Below are 18923 nucleotides of genomic sequence, written 5' to 3'. Positions count from 1 at the left end.
ACTTGTGGGTAACGAACCCTGAAGTGGATCGCGGACCTGTTTGGTTTAGGTTGTGGGCCTTTTATTACAAAAATATATCTGAGGGTCAATAAAACGCTTTAAAAGTGAAAGTTGATGATATTAAACTCAGCTTAGTTTTACTGCTAATTTTGAAAAAAGTACTGCCTAAGTTTTTGTCATTCAAGAGCTAATTAAAAAAAGTTCATTTCGTGAACTTAAAAATTAAAAAAATTCCCTATTTTTCAACCTGTAGTTCAGTGTTTATTGTTGGATTCTGTGGGTGAGGTTTTTCAGCTAAAAGTACATACTCTGTGTTGTGTTGAAATATTTATCTTGCAGTATTTCCAATTTTTCATGTCACTTCTGTGTGTGTTAAGTTTGTTAAAAATGACTGAGGGTGTTGAAATGAATTATTTGGGAATTCATTAAAATATACAGCTTATTGAGCCTTACAAAATATTATTACTAGAAGTTGCTTGACTTGACTTTCATGGTCATTTTGTTTAAAATAAACATGAATATATTCCACATCTGATCTATATCGCACGATTCTTTCATTAATTGATGTTTATTATTCGGAACGGCTGCGAGAATAATTTCAGACATTACACCAGTCCATGGTACAGACAACTTGCAAAGTAATTTTGAAACACACAAGGTTCTGAACTGAATGATGAGGTGAAAAACATTGTGGAAAATTAGTGTTTTCCTAAAATATATAAAGAAACTCATGGCTGCACATAGTCAAAACACTTGTCACTTACTGTACAATACTTAGTCTGAGCTGACAAAAATTGAAATAACATTCTCTCTAGTCCGACATATTTGGTACTGAGACTATGAATAGTATGATACTGAAATAAGACCTAATGACTTTCAATGTTTCCCCTGAATCCCTAATGGTCAAGTTAATATGATGTGGCGCTCCCTCCGACCGCAATCCGATGGTCCGAAACCTATGTGAACCGTGACCTATTAAGAAAAGAAAGTTTACGGTCTATGCAATTATTTTCACGTGAAGAACCCATACCTGTCAACCTGTACAATTTTGCCATACAAAGTAAGTTTATTATGCATTTTAAGACGTGTACGACGTACAAGAAAATCTGTACGGAAAAACGCAAATTTATCAATTATGGGTACCATCCGGTATACACCGACGATCACGAAACGGCAAATCAAGTCAAAGAAGTTCGCCGTGGTAGCCTCTATCTCGGTATCGTTTTTTTTTTCCGTTGCAAACCAAACAAGCGGTTTGATGCTACTGTGCGCATGTGTCTGCCGCCAAGGGATTTCCCATTGCATCCATGTGGTAGTTGTGTAGTGAAAAGAAGTCCGTCTCTTTTTAGAGAACCGGCTTTTTCGGCTCAACTCATTAAAGAGAGCCGGCTCTCAAACGGCTCACTTGCTTTGATAGATAGATAGATAGATAGATAGATAGATAGATAGATAGATAGATAGATAGATAGATAGATAGATAGATAGATAGATAGATAGATAGATAGATAGATAGATAGATAGATAGATAGATAGATAGATAGATAGATAGATAGATAGATAGATAGATAGATAGATAGATAGATAGATAGATAGATAGATAGATAGATAGATAGATAGATAGATAGATAGATAGATAGATAGATAGATAGATAGATAGATAGATAGATAGATAGATAGATAGATAGATAGATAGATAGATAGATAGATAGATAGATAGATAGATAGATAGATAGATAGATAGATAGATAGATAGATAGATAGATAGATAGATAGATAGATAGATAGATAGATAGATAGATAGATAGATAGATAGATAGATAGATAGATAGATAGATAGATAGATAGATAGATAGATAGATAGATAGATAGATAGATAGATAGATAGATAGATAGATAGATAGATAGATAGATAGATAGATAGATAGATAGATAGATAGATAGATAGATAGATAGATAGATAGATAGATAGATAGATAGATAGATAGATAGATAGATAGATAGATAGATAGATAGATAGATAGATAGATAGATAGATAGATAGATAGATAGATAGATAGATAGATAGATAGATAGATAGATAGATAGATAGATAGATAGATAGATAGATAGATAGATAGATAGATAGATAGATAGATAGATAGATAGATAGATAGATAGATAGATAGATAGATAGATAGATAGATAGATAGATAGATAGATAGATAGATAGATAGATAGATAGATAGATAGATAGATAGATAGATAGATAGATAGATAGATAGATAGATAGATAGATAGATAGATAGATAGATAGATACTTTGTTCATCCCCGAAGGGAAATTCACATTTCCAGCAGCATCCCTGAGCTGAGAACAATCGAGAACAATCGAAAAAAACACGGATGCATTATATTACGAATTATTATGTTGTATAAAGAAGTTAAGAAAAAAAGAAAGAATAAAACGAGAAAATGAAAAATGACAGGTTTATGGTTATCCATTTAATCAGCATTTTACCAACAATAATTTAATGCAGAAAATGAATGAATAATTTGAATAAGAAAATGTATTGTTCTACTTAATTATATCTGCCTGTATTTTTTCCTTCTACGGTGAACGTCCAAGCTACTTAATTTTTTAACTTTTTTTATGATAAACCTCATTCATGTCGAGCAACTCTGTATCTCACAACAAAATGTTAATTGACAATATATATGATATAACGAAACACATGTGCAATATAACATGTAAAACTACATAAATAAACACGTTTGGAAAAAAATATGGTGTAAGATTTTTTTGTATTTTGTAAGGGAAAATACGACAGTTTGTAAGGGCATGGAGCCGTGGAGGTTGACAGATATGTGTATCCGAGAATGTTATTTGTTTATTATTCAGTCAATAATCGGATCTCTTGTTTATTTTCTAACCTTTCCTACAGTGAGGGGTTATTTGATTGCATATTTCTGGAAGACAATACGTTTTTAGGCACTCCTGCAATCGTTACACATTTTTTGTTACAAACTCAGAGAAGGGAAAAGTTTGGGGACACTTGCGTTACAACCTCTTCATATGTCTGCTGTCTTTTTTTAGTAATAATACGAGGGGTTTGTGCAGCGCACGTTTCTTTACCTTTCTCGATCTCGTGTCTACTGGTAAACTGTTGGAGAAAACCTGCACAGAAGCACTTCAAAGTTCCAGACGTCACTCAGGCTCGTGTAACGTCCTGCAGGAAAAAAACAGCAGAGGGCAGTGTTGCTAAAGGCAAGATTCCTAGTCAAACCCACGGATCCAGAGGCTGGTCTGACAAATAGTAATAGCAATGTGATGCTCAATAGAATTCACACGTAGCGTTCAATGACAACCTTGCCCGTTCCATACGTTTTCCCTTAATTGCATAGGATTATTGCTCATTTCAAATTGTTTACGCCCGCCGTATAATGTTTGGGAATTAAGAAGGGTCGACCAGCTATTTGCAATCTAAACTAGTTTAATACGAAGAGAGGACTCGGGGGAGGACATTCAGAACGGATTGGAATGTTTGGATCTTGAGGGATTTTGTGTAATCTTCTCTAGTTCTCCTTGCAAGTTCAACATGTAGTCATGTATTGTTTCCTTATTTTGGGTGTTTATTAAACTATAAACCTCTTACAACTGAAGTAGAGGACAAACACACGGGCAATGTAAACACATAATTTCATTTACAGCATGGGAGCCAGACATCTTGTCCTTGTTTTGCATCGTCCCGTCACCTTTCTCACTAACTGTGTGCCATTTTTTCCCACTTTTTGGACAACTACTGTACTTTATGACCTTTTAATTAAGCTATTGGTTCATGATACATACTAATTGGCCTTTGTAGGCTTACTTGCGTTGCAATTTGTATAAGCCCTCATGGATCTCGGATCACTTAACCGCTCGGTTGTCGGGCCACCACGGAGGACACAACTGCACAGCTTTCTCCACTGCTGACGGTTCCTGGCCTGTTTTGGGGTCGTGACAAAGTTGGCCCCAGTCCATTCCTTTATGTTGTCCGCCCAGTTCTTCCCTTCCCTGCCCCCTTGGATTGTGCCCTGGAGATTAATCTTGGTAAGTCCCGATAGTCTTTTGACATGACCATACTACTGCAGTTTTCGTCTGTGCACAGTTAACAACAGTTATTCTTCTAGTCCAGTGTGCCCTCTGATGGTGTTGTGCACTATTATGTTTGTGAGATGGGTGATGTAGCTGATGCCTAGAAGTTTTCCTGTGAGTCTGTGTATCGCAACAGATGAGGAAGATGGAAGTAACCAGCGCTTGCATGAGTTTTAATTTCACTAATATGTTCTTGTCCCTTCTGGCAAGTGCAGATGTGGTTTGAGTTATCCTGGCCATGTTTTCTGGTTCTGACCCTTCTTCTGATATGACGTCTTTAAGATAGACAAATTTCAAGCACTTGGTGGGTTATGATGATGTTTGTGGTGATACCTTGAGGGTTTTAGGTCATTACTTTTAATTTTTTTTTGCTGATTTCCTATACTGGGTTGATGCTTTGTGCAGGCAACTTAGCAGATGAGTTAGTGCACTTCTCCTGCCAGTCTGGCAATATCATCAGCAAATTGGTGGTGAGTGACGTTGTGGCCCACAGCATTAAATGTACCAAATAAATGTGTGGTATGAAATATTTTTTCAAAATGTATTTTAGTTGAGTGCATTCAAATACCGTACGTCCAATACCGTAGTTGAGCGCTTCTGGAGCCATTCACTTGATAGGAATCTGCCTGAAGCCTCCCTTCGCCGAGTAAACGCCCTCATCCTGCTGCTGTGACATCCCAAAATCACTGATCTTGATCAGGTGGCGATCGCCACCAGACAATTGGCCGGCCCCCAGGTCCCTGCAGCAATTGTAGTGAACATAGATTGCAAACAGCTAGTTTCTGCATGGGAAAATTGAAACTTTGCTTACTTTCCTAGGCGTGTGACTGTTTTTCCAAGTTGCGTGCTTTGACCTCCTAAAGCTGCGTTGGGTACGTTACCTGCCTCTGTTAGAGCTTGTGTTCCTTTTCTGCCTTTGCCTCCTTTTAGGTAGGCGATTTTAGCTTTTGGTATGGGTTATTCGCCACATTTGAAGCTCCCGGTTAGCATTGAGGCTGCCGAGGGCTTCCGGTTTTGTTTGCTCCCTTTTAGGCACCGTTAGCTGCACACAGTGTGCTGTCGTGTGCATTTGTTAATTTCCTATGTAGTTCACCTTCTTCGCCATAGCGTTTTTTTGTTGTTTGTTCCTAGTTAACCTTGCTGCTCCCTGTGTGTTTTTTGGCTACGGCTGCTTTTTGTTGATTGGTCGCAGCTAACTGCTGTTAACTCTCCGAATGTTGTTTTTGCCAGTTAACCTCTTTTTGGCAGCTCGTCCGTTGTTGTTCAATTAATGATTCCACCTGCGCCACAAAGCCTAGACTTTCTCCCAAAAAACTACCAAAACAACACTTGAAACGGTTTGTCCCTCACATGTCGTCACAGCTCAGGAAGTCAAATATAAGAGAGGATGTCTTCAAAATGCATTATTGAGGAAAATAATTGGAATGCAGTGATGAATTTCTATTTCTTCACATTTTGCATGTTTTCGAATTTGGGAATATCTTTAACTTAATTATATGCAATTTTAATAATATCCAAATCGTTTCACCTCAGCGTTTTTGTGTTTAAAATAATGAAATCCAAATCTCATATACCTGCATCTGCATTTGGCCATGCTCAACATGTGTCAACAAACGGTCTTATTCCGTGGTGTGAAATGAGGGGGTTCCAACTTCCATTTGCAAGGAACGGTCACCTTCTACTGTTAAGCAGTAGAAACTACCCTCACTTATTTTTATTCTTATAATTTGCAAAGGCAAAGAAAGGCCTGCGACCCACTTTTGGTTCCCTACCCACCAGTTGAGAAACCCTGACGTAAAAGAAGGCAGAACGCGAGAAAATGGCAGTATTGAGAATGATGTCACACACGAGGCGCTTTCACAGCTGCGTGACACACAGTCTACATCACACTATCCTTTTAAGCCATTTGTCATTAGCAACACACACCAGAGAGTATGCATGTCCATTTTCATACCATCATCATGGTGTGACAGAGACGCTTTGTGACTGAGGAATTGTCCCTATTGAGAATTCACCCATCCATCCATCCATCCATTGTCTTCCGCTTATCCGAGATCGGGTCGCGGGGGCAGCAGCGTTAAAAGGGAAGCCCAGACGTCCCTATCCCCAGCCACTTCCTCCAGCTCATCCGACGGGACCCCGAGGCGTTCCCAAGCCAGCCGAGAGACATAGTCTCTCCAACGTGTCCTGGGCCGCCCCCGGGGCCTCCTGCCGGTGGGACATGCCCGGAACACCTCCCGAGGGAGGCGTCCAGGAGGCATCCTTATTAGATGCCCGAGCCACCTCAACTGGCTCCTCTCAACGCGGAGGAGCAGTGGCTCTACTCCGAGTCCCTCCCGGATGACTGAGCTTCTCACCCTATCTCTAAGGGAGAACCCAGCCACCCTGCGGAGGAAACTCATTTCGGCCGCTTGTATCCGGGATCGAGTTCTTTCGGTCATGACCCAAAGTTCATGACCATAGGTGAGGGTAGGAACGTAGATGGACTGGTAGATCGAGAGCTTTGCCTTTCGGCTCAGCTCCCTCTTCACCACGACAGACCGGTACAGGGTCCGAATGACGGCAGACGCTGCACCGACCCGTCTGTCGATCTCCCGTTCCATCCTACCCTCACTCGTGAACAAGACCCCAAGATACTTGAACTCCTCCACTTGGGGCAAGACCTCCTCCCCGACACGGAGGGAGCATACCACCCTTTTCCGACTGAGAACCATGGCCTCGGACTTGGAGGTGCTGATCCCCATCCCGGCCGCTTTACACTCGGTTGCGAATCGCTCCAGCGAGAGCTGAAGATCACGGGCTGAGGAAGCCAACAGCACCACGTCATCTGCAAAAAGCAGTGACGCAATGCTGAGGCCCCCAAACCGGACTCCATCCCCGCCAAGGCTGCGCCTAGAAATTCTGTCCATAAAAGTTATGAACAGAATCGGTGACAAAGGGCAGCCCTGGCGGAGCCCAACCCTCACCGGGAACGAATCCGACTTATTGCCGGCAATGCGGACCAGACTCTGGCACCGGGCATACAGGGACCGCACAGCCCGGATAAGACTGTGCGGTACCCCATACTCCCGAAGCACCCCCCACAGGGCCTCCCGAGGAACACGGTCGAATGCCTTCTCCAAGTCCACAAAACACATGTAGACCGGACAGGCAAATTCCCATGCACCCTCAAAGACCCTGAAGAGTGTATAGAGCTGGTCCAGTGTTCCACGGCCAGGACGAAAACCACACTGTTCCTCCTGAATCCGAGATTCGACTTCCTGGCGGACCCTCCTCTCCAGTACCCCTGAATAGACCTTACCAGGGAGGCTGAGAAGTGTGATTCCCCTGTAGTTGGAACACACTCTCCGGTCCCCCTTCTTAAAGACGGGAACCACCACCCCAGTCTGCCAGTCCAGAGGCACTGTCCCCGATGTCCACGCGATGTTGCAGAGGCGCGTCAACCATGACACGCCCACAACATCCAGAGCCTTAATGAAGTCTGGGCGGATCTCATCGACCCCCGGGGCCCTGCCACCGAGGAGTTTTTTGACAACCTCGGTGACTTCAACCCCAGTGATACGAGAGCCCAACCCAGAGTCCTCAGGCTCTGCTTCCCCAGAGGAAGACGTGCCGGTGGAATTGAGGAGGTCTTCGAAGTACTCCGCCCACCGATTCACAACGTCCCGGGTCGAGGTCAGCAGCGCCCCATCGGCACTATACACAGTGTCGATGGCACACCGCCTCCTCCCCCTAAGACGTCGGATGGTGGACCAGAATTTCCTCGAAGCCGTTCGGAAGTCGGCTTCCATGGCCTCGCCAAACTCCTCCCATGCCCGAGTTTTTGCCTCGGCAACCGCCAAAGCCGCATTCCGCTTGGCCAGCCGATACCTGCCAGCTGCTTCCAGAGTCCCACAGGCCAGGAAGGCCCGATAAGACTCCTTCTTCAGCTTGACGGCATCCCTCACCGCCGGTGACCACCAACGGGTCTGAGGGTTGCCACCGCGGCAGGCACCGACTACCTTGCGGCCACAGCTCCGATCAGCCGCCTCGACAATGGAGGCGCGGAACATGGTCCACTCGGACTCAATGTCCCCCGCCTCCCTCGGGACATGGGCGAAGTTCTGCCGGAGGTGTGAATTGAAACTTCTTCTGACAGGAGATTCTGCCAGCCGTTCCCAACAGACCCTCACAACACGCTTGGGTCTGCCGGGTCGGGCCGGCATCTTCCCCCACCATCGAAGCCAACTCACCACCAGGTGGTGATCAGTTGACAGCTCCGCCCCTCTCTTCACCCGAGTGTCCAGAACATGCGGCCGCAGGTCCGACGAAACGATGACAAAGTCGATCATCGAACTACGGCCTAGGGTGTCCTGGTGCCAAGTGCACATATGGACACCCTTATGTCTGAAAATGGTGTTCATTATGGACAGACCATGACGAGCACAGAAGTCCAATAACGAAACACCACTCGGGTTCAGGTCAGGGGGGCCGTTCTTCCCAATCACGCCCTTCCAGGTCTCACTGTCATTGCCCACGTGAGCGTTGAAGTCTCCCAGCAGTACGAGGGAGTCCCCAGGGGGCGCGCTCTCAAGCACACCCTCTAAGGACCCCAAGAAGGTTGGGTACTCCGAACTGCTATTTGGTGCATAAGCACAAACAACAGTCAGGACCCGTCCCCCCACCCGAAGGCGGAGGGAGGCTACCCTCTCGTCTACCGGGGTGAACCCCAACGTACAGGCGCCGAGCCGTGGAGCAATTAATATGCCCACACCGGCTCTGCGCCTCTCACCACGGGCAACTCCAGAGTGGAAGAGAGTCCAACCCCTCTCGAGAGGACTGGTACCAGAGCCCAAGCCGTGCGTAGAGGTGAGTCCGACTATATCTAGTCGGAATTTCTCAACCTCACGCACCAACTCGGGCTCCTTCCCTGCCAGAGAGGTAACGTTCCATGTCCCAAAAGCCAGTTTCTGTAGCCGGGGATCGTCGCGCCAAGGACCCCTCCCTTGGCTGCTACCCAGCTCTCTGCGCACCCGACCCCTTTGGCCCCTCCTACAGGTGGTGAGCCCATGGGAAGAGGGTCCCACGTCGTCCCTTCGGGCTGTGCCCGGCCGGCCCCCGTGGGTAAGGGTCCGGCCACCAGGCGCTCGCCAGCGGACCCCACCTCCAGGCCTGGCTCCAGAAGGGGGCCCCGGTAACCCGCGTCCGGGCGAGGGAAATCGAGGACCAAAGTTTTCTCTCATCATTAGGGGTCTTCTGATCTGCGTTTTGTCTGGCCACTCACCTAGGACCTGTTTGCCATGGGTGACCCTACCAGGGGCTTAAAGCCCCCGACAACATAGCTCCTAGGATCATTGGGACACACAAACTCCTCCACCACGATAAGGTAGCAGATCAAGGAGGAGAATTCACCCAATTCGTTAAATTTAACAGACACACATGGCTACCCACGCATCGGCCCGGTATTGCAGTACCCCCGGGAACGATGCATTCGCTCTGATCGCAGCAAGGCTTTAAGGCTAGGACCTTAGCTTGGCCTTTCGGCTGAGAGTAAGAGTCCCGGCTCCTAGGCTTTGTAGCGTATTATGAACTGACCGATAACGGATAATGGATAATGAATAAAGAAGATAGAACAATAACCCTTAAAAAAATCCCCCCCCCCCTTTGTGGCACTTACCAAACCACTTGATTCAATACGAATACAAAGAATACTGAATTATTCAGTGTTGCTTCAAATGCAGCAGGGAGCAAAGGATGTCTCGCAACTGTTGTGATGCTTGGGACACTTGGGCCGGCAATCCCTGATTGGCAAACACTTTTAAATAATCAAGCCGAGAATGCTCTAATTCAGGAGTGTCAAAATGGTCAGAGGGCCAAAATCAAATTTGGGCAACAAGCCAAATTCCTGACTGATTAAACATTTTTAAAAGGATGCATACAGTGAAGTGGACTTAATTGAACCTACTGAAAACCAAGCCCAACCAGTTCAGGGTCTCCCCTTCCCACTGCCCGAGGACAGCTGGAATGGTCTCCAGCAACCCACCATTCTACTCGGGATCCATCCATCTATCCATTATCTGTACCGCTTATCCTCAGTGTGGTCGCAGGGGTGCTAGAGCCTATCCCAGCTATCTTTGGGCAGTGGGCAGGGGACACCCTGGACCAGCCAATTAACCTGACATGCATGTTTTTAGAATGTGGGAGAAAACCGGAGTGCCCGGAGTAAACGCACGCAAGCACAGGGAGAGCATGCAAACTCCAAACAGGAAGGTTTGATCCCATGACCTCAGAACTGTGCCACACACGCACTAACCACTGAGCTGCCGTGCTGGCCCCCTACTAGGGAGAAGCGGTGCAAATCATGGTGGGATGGAAGAAACCTAAAAAACATACAGGTATGTAAGATACTTTATTTATCCCCGTAGGGAAATTCACACTTCCAGCAGTATCCCTGTGTTGAAAATAAAACAATAGTAAAGTAAAAGGAATGTAATACATAAATACCAAATGTAACGTGTTGATACAGAGTATTTAAATAATGCTACATAAAACACACACTGTAATAAAAATAGGGTAATATGCAATGTGGGGGTGTGGTTTAATGTGGGCTTTTACTCCCCCGGGTGGAGTTGAAGAGCCTCATGGCATGAGGAAGAAATGATCTCTTCAGTCTGTCTGTAGAACAACACTGTGAGAGCAGTCTGTCGCTGAAGCTGCTCTTCCGTTTGGAGATGATGCAGTGTAGTGGATGTGATGAATTGTCCATGATTGATTTATTAAGACGAGAGGCATCCTTCTTCTTGGCGCTGCCTCCCCAACACGCTGCCCCATAGAAGAGGGCGCTTGCCACAACAGTCTCATAGAACATCTGTAGGAGCTTTTTGCAGATGTTGTAGGACGCCAGCCTTCTGATGAGGTACGATCCTGTGCTGCTGACCACAGTGTCCAATGTAGAGCCCCCCTGTTTCACATACTGGGGTCTGCCTGTCAGGTAGTCCGTAATCCATGCTACAAGGTGTGAGCTTACTCCCATCTCTGTCAGTTTACCACTAAGTAGCAGCGGCTGTATGATGTTGAAGGCACTGGAGAAGTCCAAAAATGTCGCTGAAGTTTCCTTTAATCCTCAAGGAACGATAAAAAAACTAATGCAATTTGGCAATTTCCATTACTGTGGCAACCACCAATGATGACTCAAAGACAACTTGCACGTCTATGTATAAATCTGGCACTGTTCTCCAGAGAATGGTTGCCCCGGTGCTGTTGTCTTAAATTATATGTTCACATTTTACGAAAGGCAGCCCCTTCTCGCGTCTTCTATTGGTTAAAGGGACAGTATGTATTGTTTCACCACTTCTAGTCATTTTAGGGTGTAGTGCAACCAAAAATGAGTGCTAAAAATACCAAGGAAGAACACAAATTACAGAGACAATGACCAAAAGGCATCATTTTAACTTTTAAAAGATTTGATAAAAAAGAAAGGGTTCAGAGGAAGAACTTTCAAACGGATTAAACGTTTTTAATTTGGAAAAAAAAAAAACTTTAACAAGCTCCATGATGATGTAAAGGGGTTGTTTCTGCGTGCTTACACCAATCGGTTTCATGATGTTAGGATGATCATATTGCTTCAGGATTCTTGTGTTCTGGTGCCAGACTCTCCTTACAGGTCTTGACTGCCACAGGGGTGTTATTGCAACATAGAGTGCCACGGTAAACATCCCCGAAGTTACCTTATGTGCATAATAAATCATCATCACCACCATGTTCAAATTTTGAAAAGGTAATAACCGAAAATCTATGCTTTGGGTTAAAAAAAAATTGTTTGAAAATTAGGTAAAAAATTAGATACTGTATACTGTTCCCTCAATACCTGACTCCCTGTGTACCGAACCCTGCCTGGAATAAAGACCAGTGCACTAATCTGTTTCTGCATTGTGATTCCGCACCCCCGAGTAGGGCCCTGACAATAATTAGGTTAGGTTAAGCACGGCAAATATGTGTGTGTTTTTCTGTCGGCCACAGAGTTCAGTCAACTGGAAGAGGTTACGCATCATAATGAGCAAATAATTTTATGACTTGACAAGCAAAATGGTACCTCGCCGCTTGCTTTTGATGATGCAATTCATCAGTGTGTTGTTTGTAGATGAGCACAGCAAGGCGCTCAGCCACTAACTACACAGCTGCTGGAAGTCTTTATAGATTTAATTAAGACACATGCTTGGAAAAAGAGGGATGATCAATTGGTTTTTAACTATGGAAGACATTAATTGCACCAGAATGTGGGAATGATGAGCATTATATTTACAAAAGTTTGTTGGGCTGATGAAGTTGCATCCATTATTTTTCTAATTAAAACTTAAGTCAATGTCATTTCATTTTCATAAAGTTTATTATACGTCTTGTTGTGTCCAAGGTAATATGGAGTGATAGTTAAGTGATTACATATTTTCAATTGTCAACAGTTTGTAAAGTTTCTACAGCACTTTATGGACATTTTGAGATGAAAAATAATCTATAACACAATTAAAACGTTATTTATTAAATGAAATGAAAAAAGTATAGAATAATCTGGGGATTTGTAAAGTCTTTACATCGGCTTAAAGGGATTATAAAATGGCTTTTTTTCAATTAGGTACAGAACTTGTAGTGTTCCTCCCCACAATCATGCAGATATGGTAAAAAATATTCCACGAACCATGAATCTTGAAAAATGAATTTTCAAAGTAGACAGTTTGACCTCATATCCCATAGAGCTGTGACGTCACCAGATGACTATGAGAAGCAAAGAAAACGGCGCGTCCCATTGAAAAACAGACAGCGATTGTTGTAATCAGCGTATGCATAGCGTTCATTTCAGCTTGGGGTAATTGGAACTTACCATGTCACCCTGGGACTTCTGACTGTTTTGTTCGAGGCATGTGCTTTGATCTTCAAAAGCTTCCTGGGGTAATTTTATCTGCCGTTGTGTACAGCTTTTTTGACTTGGCCTCATTTTAGGTATGTGATTGCGACTTTTTCTCTCAAGTCATCTGCCGCTTTCTTGAAATTTATATAATATCGTCCTCATTAGCGTGCCTGCTCCCGAAGGTTTCCAGTTTTGTTTAGTCTAGTTTAGCCTCGTTAGCAGTCAGCTATTTGGCCAGATTGCTGTGCTCATTGCTTTTTTCTCCCGGCCGGGCCCATGTTTGTCAGTGCCGTGGCTCGTGGTTATCTTAGTTGCTTACTGCATGTTTTCGGTCAGCGAGCCTCCTGTTTTCTTTGCCGATCGATCCTGGTTAGCCCTCTATAGCAGCTGTTTAGCCTGGCATGTCCTGGCTGGTTTAGCCCATGTTATCTCTCTGCACATTATTTTTGCCAGTTCGCCCCATTTTGCCTGCTCGCCGTTTGTTGCATCATTGCTGCACTCACCTGCGACACAACGCCTCGCCATTCTCTACAAAAACTACCAACACTTAGCTCAAAGCACGCAAAACGTTTTCGACCAGTTAACATGTAAACCAATAGAGTGACTAGCTTGCTAGGGGTCGGGTGTGCTTCACACGACGTCAGATCTCAGGAAGTCAAAGAAGAGACAGACTGTCTTCAAAATGCATCATATCAGAAAATAATTATATATATATATATATATATATATATATATATATATATATATATATTCCAATGGCATATATACATATATTATACAAAAATATGTACTTTTTGTATGTTTTGGAATTTGTAAATCCTTTTTACCTCAATCCCTTTTCTGAAAAATTAAAATCAATAATCGAAAAAGTCAATTTTTTATGCAGGTGTCGTGCCAGCATTGTCAGCATTTTGACAGATGTCAAGTACTTCTTTCTCATACTTTCATCCCTAGATAGAGAGAGAGAGAAAGAGAGAGAGAGAGAGAGAGAGAGAGAGAGAGAGAGAGAGAGAGAGACAGAGAGAGAGAGAGAGACAGAGAGAGAGAGAGAGACGGAGAGAGAGACAGAGAGAGAGAGAGAGAGACACACAGAGACAGAGAGACACAGAGACAGAGAGACAAAGACACAGAGAGACACAGAGAGAGACACAGAGAGAGACACAGGGAGAGACACAGAGAGAGACACAGAGAGAGACACAGAGAGAGTACACTTTGGTAAAAAAGAAGCCAAATTGGGTAAAAAAATAAATTGACTATTTGGACACATTTGATTTAACATTCGGAGTTGTTTTGTTCAAAATTAAAAAGGAAGAGTGAATGACTGATCATATATGTTATTTGTTTTTAACCGAGGGTTTATTCTTTTTGGTTTCTGATTTTGTAAGCAACAAACACAATTTGTCATGGGCTTAAAAGAAAAGATTTACATTTATCTTTCTTTGTAATAAATCACATGTTTTTGGAGGGTTATGGACAAAAGTTTTCCATTTTTTCACTTTTTTTTACAAAATGACCCATCAGTTGTGTAACAAAACAACCAATTTTTTGTCAGAACCAGAACAGATACAGGACCCAATCGCGTGACGTTCTCACACAAGCTTTTTATTTTTGGGAAATGGGGAGTCATGCACGTTAGGAAGCAGCTCTGGTGTGGAAGGACAGGACACCAGAGACAGACTAGATCGATAACGAATCGGGGTAACGAAAATAAACAGGAGAAACTAGACGGGAACCAAAACTGGAGAAACTAACCAACAGGACAAGAATAAACGGGAAAAAAAACTGGAACCCGAAAACAAACGGTACAAAAGTAACTCGTAAAAATACCGGACTGCAGATATCACAGGAAAACTGGACAGAACCCACGTCTTGTGGGGTAGAAGTTCGGTGGCGGGCTGACACTGAAGCAAGAGAGCGCTGAGCTTTATATACACAGAAAGTCAATCTCTAAACGAGCCGCAGCTGGCACAACACGGGCGGGGCCAATTGGGCACCATGGCAACTGTGACGCACAAGGGCGTGGCCAAGTGGGAGCCACGGCAACCATGACACACACGGGCGCGGCTAAGTGGGCGCCACGGCAACCATGACATTTTTGGGGGTTATTTTGAACAAAATGAAAACATTTGGGGGGTTCTCTTGTTCAAAACAATTTAATTTGGGGACCAATTAAGCCTAGTAGTTAATAGGTCCATTTTCAACCCGAGTGAAATTTATTTAGACCCAACTGGTACTGTTATGTACCATCTTTCTCAAATTCAAGCACTTTTTAAGGACCCTTAAAGACAATTTATCATTTTTCACACGTACCGAAGAAATGTTATTTCCGTATTTACAGATCCACAAATATATCTGCAATTCACAAATGCGAGTTTTAATCTTGCGTGTTCATTTATGTAGACATATGAATTTTAGAACAAGAAATTGTGAAGCTCTTCCCATTAAAAATTATCACTGGGAAATGCTACCTTTTTTTTTTGCATGGCCTATGATAAATGTCCATAATTGATGCGTAATCCTTGCATTAATACACATTTCATAGTGCCCTATTTAGGTGTAGCATGTACTTGTCCTCTTGGGCACCACCCATAGGGGGCAATGACACTTCCCATGACAAAGTCTTACAAACTAATGCCAGCTACTGTTAATCACAAGAAAAGAAAAAAGCCAATGGCAAAGCGAAGCCACCAGAGAGCAGTATCTGTGTCAATTTTAACACTTGTTCTAAACAAGCACTTCACCCAAAATTCAAGCACTTTTCGATCCTTGAAAACAACATTAAAATTCGAGGCATTTTCTAAGACTTCAAGCACCTGTACGAAATCTGCATGATGAATTAAACGTTTCATTTAATTTAAAATTAATATGATATTGCTGCATCTTTTTCATCATGTGGCAGGTACAACATCTAGCAAAACAATGAATGAATTAATGGATTAATGAATGAATCAATATAATATATTATACTCATTTTTCCAGCTTAAACCTCTTTTACCTCTTTTTAGGTGTGCAAATATGGTCAATCTAACCCACATGTCCAAAAAGGTGTCCTAATATAAGACCATCCAGTTACAGGGTCCATTTGTCCTCAACAAGAAAAAAGAGGACAGCAGTTTAGCAGTTAGCAGGTCCTATCCTATTTTCTCCTAATGGCCCAGCTAAGTGAGCGATCACAGGAAACAGCGCGCTACCTTGAGCACAGGTTTTCTCAGCTGTATGTCACACTTGCGGGTGACAAGCTGTCGGGAGGAGAGCATATGATGGATCAGATGCGGTATGCTGCAGAAGCTCTCAGCATCCTGAAGGTACAGATCCTTCATCACAGTCAACCAGGTTGGCAGAGGCAATAAAACAGATAGGAGCAACTTGGGATTAACATTGCATCTTGATGCAGGAGGCAAGGGTAGCTTCACTTACGTTTCTGTTCTGAATGAGGAAATGATTGCAGCAGTCATCCCATTGGACTGAGAGCATGTGACCTTGTTTTTCTTGATTCTTCCTCACCAGGAAATCTGCCCTCACATTGCAGCAGCTGCTGGACTTTTTGACTGGGGACTGCTCCATTCTACCAGTCCTGATACTCCAGGAGATGACTTACCTCCTGAAGATGGAGCTCAGAGAACATGAATAAGATCTTACATATATCATACAACATACAAATATCACCAAATTAGAAGGTTTCTTTAAAAAGTTAAAAATTGAAAATACTCTCGATTAGATAAGTGTCAACAATGCCCAACTAAGTTCAAAGAGCCCTTATGCTTTATTTTGCACTGAGACTAATATTTAAAGGCAACTGTGACGGAAATTCAGTGTTGGATCGCTGTTGTAATTCCCATCCAAGAAGATCCAGCTACACCTAGAGCTTTACCAGCCTTGTTTTTGAATGGAATGTCTTTTCGGTTTCCCTCTTCATTCTTCTTTGGAGCGCCTGATGTTGAATCCCTCATCCCCAGTAAAACTTTCAATCTGACAATGTGCCTGGATTCTGTCCCGCAAACCGTAACAGGAGCACATTAGTTTTGAGGAATGGGGGCTGGGACGAGTGCTGGAAAATGACGTCATGCTCGTCCCTGCCAGGTTTCTTTTGTCTTTAATTAATAGTGTAACATGAAAATGGTGGAAGTAATACAAAGCCTTCTTAAAATAGAGTCCAAACGCCAACCCAAACCCCAAGAAAGATGCAAAAAGAAGATTTTATTCGAGCACATCTAAGAAATGCATATACACACGCAACACAAATGAGCTGGCTGCAATGATGGCTTAAACCAGTAGATTGCGGCAGAGAGTAACAAAGTTCCAAATTCTGTACAGTTCTTTTAAGCATGGGCATATCAGCCTATTTTTGGGGATGCTCAAGCACCCCTCAAAATTAAAGCGTTCTAAAAACTCTCATTTCATTAATACAGTAAGTGTCGGGATATGGTTAAATGTGATTAAAACGCTAGATAAAGAATCAAAAGTAAAACAAAACAAAAATGAAAATAATGCATGGTCGGAAATACTCCACTGCCTTGAAGTAGTTCAGTCCATTTGATTCCTAGCACTGCTATCGCCCCCTCCCTGCTTCTCTTTCACTCAGCTAGTGTTACTTGTGACATTGTGGAGTCTGTGGAGGCTCTTGTGTATTACGGTGAGAGTATGTGATACAGTGGTTATGTTGAACAACTATTTTACCAACCATTACCATGACTTTGTTATCATTAACCAATATAAGGTCTCCTTTTAGCTGCATTGAATCGAATGTAACAATGCTCACCCTAGCTTAATTCTTGCGTGTGTGTAAGCTATGTGGTGGTCATTCATTTTTTTTTCTGTAAGAAAGTAACATGTTCAGGTGAAAGTCTGTTACCCTCGGTACTATAAATAGATACACACAACCTCCTCCTAATTTATTTGTGTATGATTGTCAGTGCTACCCAGTAGATAAGTTTTGAGTATAATGTGATTTTCACAAATAGTTTGTGACACTTTTGAACAGTGTTAAATTATTCTAAATCACTTTAAGTGAACTGAGAGAAAAATGTAACTAGCTCGACACTTTGGGTGCTCAGTAAACCTCAAAGCTCTGGATTAAAATCCCCCTTGCCTTTAGGTATCAATTGTTCTCCAGATATTAGGTAGTTTAATTTATTAGCTAGCCAGCTATAACTAAAAATATAAATTTTATCGGATAATAGGGTTTTCATTATTGTTTCGTTGTTGCGTGTTGGTTGGAAAGAGCCTAGTTAGCTCATAAGCTAGCTTTATTTATATATATATGTATGTATGTATATATATATATATATATATATATATATATATATATATATATATATATATATATATATATATATATATATATATATATATATATATATATATATATATATATATATATATATAATTCCTCTTCTTGCGGTATGGAATGCCTCGGGGAGATTTAGTCCTGATGCTGCCAGCTAAAAGAGGATGTTTTTGCAGCTCGAACATAAGGAAGAGAAGGTGAAGTGGGTGCAAGGCCTACTTTTTGTTTTTGTTTTGTTTTTTGGTTTGTTGTGGGTTTTTTTCTTTCTTTTTTTTTTGCTATTTTGACACCTCTCTCTATATACAGGACTGTCTCAGAAAATTAGAATATTGTGATAAAGTTCTTTATTTTCTGTAATGCAATTAAAAAAACAAAAATTTCATACATTCTGGATTCATTACACATCAACTGAACTATTTCAAGCCTTTTATTATTTGAATATTGCTGATTTTGGCTTACAGCTGAAAAAAACTCAAAAATCCTATCTCAAATTATTAGAATACTTCCTCAGACCAAGTAAAAAAATAATTTTATAACAGCAAAACTAAATCAAACATTTGAAAATGTCCATTGATGCACTCAGTACTTGGTTGGGAATCCTTTTGCACGGATTACTGCATCAATCCGGCGTGGCATGGAGGCA

General features: G+C 42.5%; 1 pseudogene; it reads right to left on the bottom strand.

The window, feature by feature from the left end:
* Positions 1–245: 245 nt before the first annotated feature.
* The window catches only part of LOC148367587 (tyrosine-protein kinase Fes/Fps-like), a 44970-nt pseudogene continuing 26292 nt past the window's right edge, over positions 246–18923 (bottom strand).

Source organism: Urocampus carinirostris, chromosome 4 (assembly GCF_059441175.1).
Source record: "Urocampus carinirostris isolate Australia breed hairy pipefish chromosome 4, RoL_Ucar_1.0, whole genome shotgun sequence".
In the NCBI taxonomy this organism is placed as follows: Eukaryota; Metazoa; Chordata; class Actinopteri; order Syngnathiformes; family Syngnathidae; genus Urocampus; species Urocampus carinirostris.
The sequence above is the reverse complement of the archived record's forward strand: the minus strand, read 5'-3'. Positions and strand labels throughout refer to the sequence as shown.